Consider the following 11304-nt stretch of genomic DNA (forward strand, 5'->3'; position numbering starts at 1 on the left):
TTTGGAATGAAAAACAACCTTCTTTGAAGAAATGGATTGTTTAGTAGGATGTGATTATATAAGGGGTGGGCTCTCTCTCCTATAGAAATTAATTACAAGCATCAAATTAATACATGTGGAATGATTCTGTCACATGAGAAACAATAAGTGTACAATTTAAACATGCAGATGAGTATGTGTGAGTTTACATGCTACCATAAAAAGAAGACCTATTCTTGAGCTCCTTTTCATTGAAAAAAAGAAAAAAAATTGTATCCATCTGTTCTCACTTCTATGGACTATCTGGGCAAATCTGTGAGTGGCTGTCTTTTATTTAAGTTTTGCTATTTACCCATTTTGACATTCTACCCAAGATATCATTCATCATTTTCTTCTTCTTCTTCTTGACTTTAAATTTTAATAATTTATTTGCAAATATTTACAGAACAATTACTTGAGGGAAAATACTATGCCATAAATTATGAATGAGCACTCTTGAGGGGGGATTATATTGATGATTAAGGTTTGATCTTGGCCTTCAAACTGTTGTCCTCAGAAAGCAAAGAAATGATAACTTTGCATCATTCAGATAGGCCTGTTTTCAGAAATGGAGCATAAGTATGTGTAGCTCTCTATTTTTTCTTTTATTCATAAAACTAATTTAAAACTTACCTCTCAACCAAAAGGTAATAATTTTTCTCTAACTGCGGAATACATTTAAGGTCATATACATGTGAAAGCTCTTAAAACCAATTATATTGATCTGAACTTTAAAAAATACTGAAATATGATTGATATGAAAAAAGCTATACAAATTTAATGTATAGACATTGCTGAGTTTGTGTATATCTATGAGGGCTTCCCAGGTGGCTCAGTGGTAAAGAATCTGCCTTCCAATGCAGGAGACGTGGGTTTGATCACTGGGTTAGGAAGATCCTCTGTAGGAGAGAATGGCTACCCACTTCAGTATTCTTATTGGGGAAATTCCGTGGACAGAGGAGCCTGGTGGGTTATGGTCTATGCAGTTGCAAAGAGTCAGACACGAGTTAGCCACTATGCATGCACACATGTTAACTACTATGAAACCATCGCCACTACAGGGGATGAAAAATAATTTTACTTCTACCCTCAGAATTCTTATCAGATATCTCTATAATAAAAGAGATTAACAAAAGGAAAGCAAACAGTAGTTTATTAACATGTATGCCATATGCATTTTGGGAGATATCCAGGGGAAAATGAGTAATTCAAAGTGGTGGCTTAGAATTCAGGATTATATACTATTTTAATAGGGAAAGGGGACAAAAGATGAGGCATCTTAGAAGAGAGTAAAAGAATTTTTTTGGAAAGATGAATGGATATTCAGAATAATACATGGGAAGTATGATGGTTTGTGACAAAGTTTGTCTGGCTGTGGTATCCACGTCTAGTCTCCTTCCTGTGATGAGTCAATCTTCCCTGGTTGATGAAACTCCCAGAAAGGAGATTTATGACAGCTGAGTTATTTTAAAGGATCTGTCTTTAGGCAGATACAGAGAATTCAGAGAAAGCTTTTCCCTGAATTAGATGTTTTTCAAATACATAAAGATCAAAATAATCAATATACCAAAGCAGCATATTTGGGCTTGGCATGTTCTAAATATCTACAGTCAAAATTTGGACAGCATATTCTGCTACCCTTCAATTCAATCAAGGTCATAAACATATTCAAAACCTCACAAAGTTTCTTTTATTAATATTTTTTATGTGTGGCAAGACACGATTGCCTCAACAAATTTTAAGTATACAAAAAAGCATTGTTAGCTATAAGCACCAAGCTGTATAGCAGATCTTGAGAATTTATTTATCCTGCATACCTGAAACTTTGTACCCTATGACTATTACCTCATTTCTTTGCGAGCCCCCTGGAAACAAATATTCTACTCTCTGCTTCTGCATATTACTACCTTAGAACCCACACAGAAATGAGATGATGCAGTATTTGTCTTTGTGTCTGGTTTATTTTTCACCTAGTATACTGTTGTTGTAAATTGCATGATTTCCTTCTTTTTTTTTAAGTTTTAGTGATACTCCCTTATACATATACATTAAATTTTCTTTATTCATTCATTCATCCATTGATAGACATTTAGTTCATTTCTATATTTTGACTATTGTGATAACTAATGGTGCAGTGAACACAAGAGTGTATCTTTTGAGATCCTGATGACAATTCCTTTGGTTATATACTCGAAAGGAGATTGCTGGATCACACAGTACTGCTATTTTTGTTTTGTTTTGTTTTGTTTTTTTGAGAACCTTCCATACTGTGTTCCAGAATGGCTGTACCAATTTATATCTTGCCAACTGTATACCAGAGTTTCCTATGCTCCACTTTTTCACCAACATTTTTTATCTTTTTGACCTTTTAGTAATAGCCATTCTAAGATGCCTGAGGTGATATCTCAGTTGTTTTGGTTTGTATTTCTCTGGTGATTAGTAATGGTGGGCACGTGTTCACCAAAGAGCACATGTCTTTTTTGAGGAAATGTCTATTCAATTGCTCATTTCTTCCCCCATGTTTTTGACAAAGGATTTATTTGCTGATCCCTAAGAAGCAAAATTCAGAAAAACATCTCCCTCTCCCAATGCAAGAACACAGCTATAATAAAACATTTTCCATCCTCCTCTCCCCTCTTCCCATGGTGGGCCCTTCCATATGCATGTTATCACAGAGCAGACTGACATCCAGAAATTGTTGGAAAGGCACTTGGCATGGTCATGTTGCTCATGCTTTCTGCTACTCCTCCCTGGCAGGCAAGTGGAACCTTCTCTTAGCTTCTTGCTTTCAGTAGAAATTTACTGAAAAATTTTCTCGATAGCAAAACATTTAAAGATTCTCTCCCAAGGCTCATCTTTCGTTTATCTACTAGAAAAGTACTGAATTGAAAAAAAAAAAAAATTTCCCCCCAGTTGTGATCAAAACATGGAATACTGAAGAACTTCCGGATTACTCTTAAGTTCTTAGGTTACACATGAAGATATGTACAGAGGAAGTTGAACCCCAAGTTGTATTCCTTCCCAAAAATGGTAACAGAGGATTTGATTAGAATAGCTTAAACACACACACACACACACACACACCCCCAAAAACAAACCCCTGATAGTCATTCTATTGGATTGGCCCAAATGTTCATTCAGGGTTTTTTTAATTATTATTATTTTTTGTATAAATTTATTTATTTTAATTGGAGGTTAATTACTTTACAATATTGTATTTGTTTTGCCATACATCGACATGAATCCACCACAGGTGTACATGTGTTCCCCATCCTGAACCCCCTCCACCTCCCTCCTCATACCATCCCTCTGGGTCATCCCAGTGTGCCAGCCCCGAGCATTCTGTATCATGCATCAAACCTGGGCTGGCAATTCATTTCACATATGATAATATACATGTTTCAATGTATATTTCATGTTTCATTCTCCCAAATCATCCCATCCTCGCCCTCTCTAACAGAGTCCAAAGGACTGTTCTATACATCTGTGTCTCTTTTACTTTCTCACATACAGGGTTAATCATTACCATCTTTCTAAATTGAATGTATATGGTTAGTATACTGTATTGGTGTTTTTCTTTCTGGCTTACTTCACTATGTATAATAGGCTTCAGTTTCATCCAGCTCATTAGAACTGACTCAAATGTATTATTTTTAATGGCTGAGTAATACTCTATTGTGTACATGTACCACAGCTTTCTTATTCATTTGTCTGCCGATGGACATCTAGGTTGCTTCCATGTTCTGGCTATTAAAAACAGTGGTGCAATAAACACTGGGGTACACATATCTCTTTCAATTCTGGTTTCCTCAGTGTTTATGCCCAGCAGTGAGATTGCTGGGTCATATGGCAGTTCTATTTCAAGTTTTGTAAGGAATCTCCACACTGTTCTCCATAGTGGCTGTACTAGTTTGCATTCCCATCAAGAGTGTAAGAGGGTGCCCTTTTCTCCACACCCTCTCCGTAATTTATTGCTTGTGGACTTTTGGATCACAGCCATTCTGACTAGCATGAGATGGTACCTCATTGTGGTTTTGATTTGCATTTCTCTGATAATGAGTGATGTTGAACATCTTTTCATATGTTTGTTAGCCATCTGTATGTCTTCTTTGGAGAAATGTCTGTTTAGTTCTTTGGCCCATTTTCTGATTGGGTTGTTTATTTTTCTGGAATTGAGCTGCACGCGTTCCTTGTATATTTTTGAGATTAATTATTTTTCAGTTGCTTCATTTGCTATTATTTTCTCCCATTCTGAAGGCTGTCTTTTCACCTTGCTTATAGTTTCCTTTGTAGTGCAGAAGCTTTTAAGTTTAATTAGGTCCCATTTGTTTATTTTTGCTTTTATTTCCAATATTCTGGGAGGTGGGTCATAGAGGATCATGCTGTGATGTATGTCAGAGAGTGTTTGCCTATGTTCTCCTCTAGGAGTTTTATAGTTTCTGGTCTTATGTTGAGATCTTTAATCCATTTTGAGTTTATTTTTGTGTATGGTGTTAGAAAGTGCTCTAGTTTCACTCTTTTACAAGTGGTTGACCAGTTTTCCCAGCACCACTTGTTAAAAAGATTGTCTTTTCTCCATTGTGTATTCTTGCCTCCTTTGTCAAAGATAAGGTGTCCATAGGTGCGTGAGTTTATCTCTGGGCTTTCTATTTTGTTCCATTGATCTATATTTCTGTCTTTGTGCCAGTACCATACTGTCTTGATGACTGTGACTTTGTAGTAGAGCCTGAAGTCAGGCAGGTTGATTCCTCCAGTTCCATTCTTTTTTCTCAAGATTGCTTTGGCTATTCGAGGTTTTTTGTATTTCCATACAAATTGTAAAATTATTTGTTCTAGCTCTGTGAAGAATACTGTTGGTAGCTTGATAGGGATTGCATTGAATCTATAGATTGCACTGGGTACTATACTCATTTTCACTATATTGATTCTTCCCATCCATGAACATGGTATATTTCTCCATCTATTAGTGTCCTCTTTGATTTCTTTCATCAGTGTTTTATAGTTTTCTATATATAGGTCTTTTGTTTCTTTAGATAGATATATTCCTAAGTATTTTATTCTTTTCATTGCAATGGTGAATGGAATTGTTTCCTTAATTTTTCTTTCTATTTTCTCATTATTAGTGTATAGGAATGCAAGGGATTTCTGTGTGTTGATTTTATATCCTGCAACTTACCTATATTAATTGATTAGCTCTAGCAATTTTCTGGTGGAGTCTTTAGGGTTTTCTATGTAGAGGATAATGTCATCTGCAAACAGTGAGAGTTTTACTTCTTTCCCAATTTGGATTCCTTTTATTTCTTTTTCTGCTCTGATTGCTGTGGCCCAAACTTCCAAAACTATGTTGAATAGTAGTGGTGAGAGTGGGCACCCTTGTCTTGTTCCTGACTTTAGGGGAAGTGCTTTCAATTTTTCACCATTGAGGATAATGTTTGCTGTGGGTTTGTCATACATAGCTTTTATTATGTTGAGGTATGGTCCTTCTAGTCCTGCTTCCTAGGGGATTTTTTATCATAAATGGATGTTGAATTTTGCCAAAGAATTTCTCTGCATCTATTGAGATAATCATATGGCTTTTATTTTTCAATTTGTTAATGTGGTGTATTACATTGATCTGCAGATATTGAAGATTCCTTGCATCCCTGGGATAAAGCCCACTTGGTCATGGTGTATGATCTTTTTAATATGTTGTTGGATTCTGATTGCTAGAATTTTGTTAAGGATTTTTGCATCTATGTTCATCAGTGATATTGCCCTGTAGTTTTCTTTTTTTGTGGCATCTTTGTCAGGTTTTGGTATTACGGTGATGGTGGCCTCATAGAATGAGTTTGGAAGTCTACCTTCCTCTGCAATTTTCTGGAAGAGTTTGAGCAGAATAGGTGTTAGCTCGTCTCTAAACTTTTTGTAGAATTCAGCTGTGAAGCTGTCTGGACCTGGGCTTTTGTTTGCTGGAAGATTTCTGATTACAGTTTCAATTTCCGTGCTTGTGATGGGTCTGTTAAGATTTTCTATTTCTTCCTGGTCCAGTTTTGGAAAGTTGTACTTTTCTAAAAATTTGTCCATTTCTTCCACGTTGTCCATTTTACTGGTATATAATTGCTGATAGTAGTCTCTTATGATCCTTTGTATTTCTGTGTTGTCTGTTGTGATCTCTCCATTTTCATTTCTAATTTTATTGATTTGATTTTTCTCCCTTTGTTTCTTGATGAGTCTGGCTAATGGTTTGTCATTTTATTTATCCTTTCAAAGGACCAGCTTTTGGCTTTGTTGATTTTTGCTATGGTCTCTTTTGTTTCTTTTGCATTTATTTCTGCCCTAATATTTAGGATTTCTTTCCTTCTAGTAACCCTGGGGTTATTTCTTCCTTTTCTAATTGCATTAGGTGTAGAGTTAGGTTATTTATTTGACTTTTTTCTTGTTTCTTGAGGTATGCCTATATTGCTATGAACCTTCTCCTTAGCACCGCTTTTACAGTGTCCCACAGGTTTTGCATTGTTGTGTTTTCCTTTTCATTCATTTATATGCATATTTTGATTTATTTTGTTATTTTCTCTGTGATTGTTGGTTACTCAGCAGCGTATTGTTCAGCCTCCACATGTTGGAATTTTTAATAGTTTTTCTCCTGTAATTGAAATCTAATCTTACTGCATTGTGGTCAAAAAAGATGCTTGGAATGATTTCAATTTTTTTGAATTTACCAAGGCTAGATTTATGGCCCAGGAAGTGATCTATCCTGAAGAAGGTTATGTGTGTGCTTGAGAAAAAGGTGAAATTCATTTTTTGGGGGTGAAATATCCTATAAATATCAATGAGGTCTAATTGGTCTATTGTATCATTTAAAGTTTGTGTTTCCTTGTTAATTTTCTGTTTAGTTGATCTATCCATAGGTGTGAGTGGGGTATTAAAGTCTCCCACTATTATTGTGTTATTGTTAATTTCCCCTTTCATACTTGTTAGCATTTGTCTTACATATTGAGGTGCTCCTATGATGGGTGCATATACATTTATAATTGTTATATCTTCTTCTTGGATTGATCCTTTGATCATTATGTAGTGTCCTTCTTTGTCTCTTTTCACAGCCTTTGTTTTAAAGTCTATTTTATCTGATATGAATATTGGTACTCATGCTTTTTTTTGGTCTCTATTTTTGTGGAATATCTTTTTCCAGCCCTTCACTTTCAGTCTGTATATGTCCATTATTTTGAGGTGGGTCTCTTGTAGACAACATATATAGGGGTCTTGTTTTTGTATCCATTCATCCAGTCTTTGTCTTTTGGTTGTGGCACTCAACCCATTTACGTTTAAGGTAATTATTGATAAGTATGATCCTGTTGCCATTTACTTTATTGTTTTTGGTTCAAGTTTATACACCCTTTATGTGTTTCCTGTCTAGAGAATATCCTTTAGCATTTGTTGGAGAGCTGGTTTGGTGGTGCAGAATTCTCTCAGCTTTTGCTTGTCTGTAAAACTTTTGATTTCTCCTTCGTATTTGAATGAGATCCTTGCTGGGTACAGTAATCTGGGCTGTAGGTTATTTTCTTTCATCACTTTTAAGTATGTCCTGCCATTCCCTCCTGGCCTGAAGAGTTTCAATTGAAATATCAGCTGTTATCCTTATGGGAATCCCCTTGTATGTTATTTGTTGTTTTTCCCTTGCTGCTTTTAATATTTGTTCTTTGTGTTTGATCTTTGTTAATTTGATTAATATGTGTCTTGGGGTGTTTTGCCTTGGGTTTATCCTGTTTGGAACTCTGGGTTTCTTAGACTTTGGTGATTATTTCCTTCCCCATTTTAGGGAAGTTTTCAACTATTATCTCCTCAAGTATTTTCTCATGATCTTTCTTTTTGTTTTCTTCTTCTGGGACTCCTATGATTCAAATGTTGGGGCATTTAACATTGTCCCAGAGGTCTCTGAGATTGTCCTCATTTCTTTTAATTCATTTTACTTTTTTCCTCTCTGTTTCATTTATTTCTACCATTCTATCTTCTACCTCACTTATTCTCTCTTCTGCCTCCATTATTCTACTGTTGGTTCCCTCAGAGTGTTTTTGGTCTCAGTTATTGCATTATTTGTTATATATTGATTCTTTTTTATTTCTTCTAGGTCCTTGTTAAACCTTTCTTGCATCTTCTCAATCCTTGTATCCAGGCTATTTATCTATAAATCCATTTCGTTTTTAAGATTTTGGACCATTTTCACTATCATTATTTGGAATTCTTTATCAGGTAGATTCCCTATCTCTTCCCTCTTTTGTTTGGTTTGCTGGACATTTATCCTGTTCTTTACCTGCTGGGTATCTCTCTGCCTCTTCATCTTGTTTATATTGCTGTGTTTGGGGTGGCCTTTCTGTATTCTGGCAGTTTGTGGAGTTCTCTTTATTGTGGAGTTTCCTCACTGTGGGTGGGGTTGGACAGGTGGCTTGTCAAGGTTTCCTGGTTAGGGAAGCTTGTGTCGGTGTTCTGGTGGGTGGAGCTGGATTTCTTCTCTCTGGAGTGCAATGAAGTGTCCAATAATGAGTTATGAGATGTCAGTGCGCTTGGAGTGACTTTGGACACCATTTATATTGAAGCTCAGGGCTATGTTCCTGTGTTGCTGGAGAATTTGCATGGTATGTCTTGCTTTGGAACTTGGTGGCCCTTGGGTAGTACTTGGTTTCAGTGTCAGTATGGAGGCGTTTGATGAGCTCCTATCGATTAATGTTCCCTGGAGTCAGGAGTTCTCTGGTGTTCTCAGGATTTGGACTTAAGCCTTCTGCCTCTGGTTTTCAGTCTTATTCTTACAGTAGCCTCAAGACTTCCCCATCTATACAGCACAATGATAAAACATGTAGGTCAAAGATGAAAAGTTTCTCCACAGTGAGGGACACCCGGAGAGGTACACAGACTTACAGGGAGAAGACAAGAGGGAGGAGGGAGATAGAGGTGACCAGGAGGAGAAGAGGGGAAATCAAAAGGGAAGAGAGCAAGCTAGCCAGTAATCACTTCCCTATTTGTTCTCTACAGACTGGATCCCTCAGAGATGTTCATGGAGTTACACACAGAAGAGAAGAGGGAGGAAGGAGACAGAGGTGGCCAGGAGGATAAAGGGGGAATCAAAAGGGGAGAGAGCAAGCTAGCCAGTAATCACTTCCCTATGTGCTCTCCACAGTCTGGACCCCTCAGAAATGTTCACGGAGTCACACAGAGAAGAGAAGAGGGAGGAAGAGACAAAGGTGACCAGGAGGATAAAATGGGAATCAAAAGGAGAGAGACAGATCCAGCCAGTAATCAGTTCCCTAAGTGTTCTCCACAGTCCGGAACACACAAAGAGATTCACAGAGTTGGGTAGAGAAGAGAAGGGGGAGGCAGCAGATAGAGGAGACCTGGAGGAGAAAAAGGAGAGTCCCAAGGGGCAGAGAGCAGTCAAACCGGTAATCTTGCTCCCAAGTAAAAATGGGTACTGAAGATTGGGTTCTTAAAGATGCAAAGTTGATAACAAATACAAAAAAACAAAGATTAAAAATCTAAAGTAGAGTTTGGAGTCTCAAAAATACAATATTAAAAAAAAAAAACAAAGTCACAAAAATTATTATATATATATATATATATATATATATATATATATATATGAAGTTTGCTTTAAAAAATAGGGTCTTTTTTTTTCAAAGTAATAGTAAGTTATAAAAATGAAAATTAAAGAAGTAATAGAGGACTTAAAAAATATATATATATATATATATATATATACATTTTTTATTTTATTTTTTAACTTTACAATATTGTATTGGTTTTGCCATATATCAAAATGAATCCACCACAGGTATACCTGTGTTCCCCATCCTGAACCCTCCTCCATCCTCCCTCCCCATACCCTCCCTCTGGGTCTTCCCAGTGCACCAGCCCCAAGCATCCAGTATTGTGCATTGAACCTGGACTGGTGACTCGTTTCATATATGATATTATACATGTTTCAATGCCCTTCTCCCAAATCATCCCACCCTCTCCCTCTCCCACAGAGTCCAAAAGACTGTTCTATACATCAGTGTCTCTTTTGCTGTCTCATATACATGGTTATTGATAATAGTAAAAATATATCTAGGACTTTCTCTGGTGTTGTTGTGGACAGTGTCGGGTCAGTTCATTTTCAGATAGTTCCTTGATCTGGCTTACACTTCTCCAGATCTATAGGCCCCTTCCTATGTAGTCAGTGCTAACTATAGGGTTTTAATTTATTGCACCTGTCACTTTCAAGGCGGTTCCCTCTGTTTTGCTTCTTCTGTTTGTGGGTCTCTTCAGTGTCTAATTTACGCCCTGACACAAGGGGGCGGTGGTGGACACTTTTTTAGGCTTACTTGTTCAGTAGTGCTGTGGGGAGGGAGGAACACTGCAAACAAATAACATTGGTATCTGTGGGGAGTGCTCCCAGTGTCTCATCCACACTGGGTTTGCCCCCACTCACAGTGTGTACCTTCCCTGTCTACACTGCTTAGGCTCTAGGTTGCTCTGCTGGGAACTGTCTGAGGCCGGCCCTGGGTTGTATGCACTTCCCAGCTCTACGCCGCTCAGGTTCAAGTTCTCGGGTACTCCACAAAGGCACAGACTCTGTTGGGCTTGTGTTTGTGCCCTTCCCAGGTCCTAGCAGCTTAGGTGACTGTGTTTGGTGAGCACAGTTGCTGTGACTTATCACCTCCCCTGTCCCTGCTGCTTGGTTTTCTGGGTGTACAACCAGCACAACCTTCTCAGGCGGATGTTGACCATCCAGAATACCAAGAAGTCTTGGTTAGCAATGAAGCCTGCTTGCAGTTTGGTAGATGATGCCTCTCTGGGGCCGTGATTGCCCCCTTCTGGCTCTAGCTGCCCTTGCCTGCCTGTCTCCGGCAGATGGGCCAGTCCACAGCCAGCTAGCTCTGCTCAGTCATTTGTTCTGTGAGAGAGCCTGGCAGTGTCTTAGGTTAGGGCTTTTCGCAGGGTAGCTAGCCCACAGTCTGGTTTGATATCTCAAGTTAGTTCCCTCAGATTGCCCTTGGGGCATTCAGGCCTGGTCCTTACTCTAAGCCATTCAGCCCCTGCCTCCCTACCCAGCCCCCACTTGCTACTGGCGGATAAGGGCGTCTGCACTGCTTCTCTGCTGGGAGTTACCGTTGGGCACACAATCTGTGAGTTTTAATTATTTATTTATTTTTCCTCCTGGTTATGTTGCCCTCTGAGGTTCCAAGGCTCATCACAGACTCACCAGTGAAAGTGTTTCCTGGTGTTTGGAAACCTCTCTTTTTAAGACTCTCTTCCTGGGACAGATCTCTGTCCTTA

The sequence above is a fragment of the Bos javanicus genome, chromosome 6 (assembly GCF_032452875.1).
Source record: "Bos javanicus breed banteng chromosome 6, ARS-OSU_banteng_1.0, whole genome shotgun sequence".
NCBI lineage: Eukaryota > Metazoa > Chordata > Mammalia > Artiodactyla > Bovidae > Bos > Bos javanicus.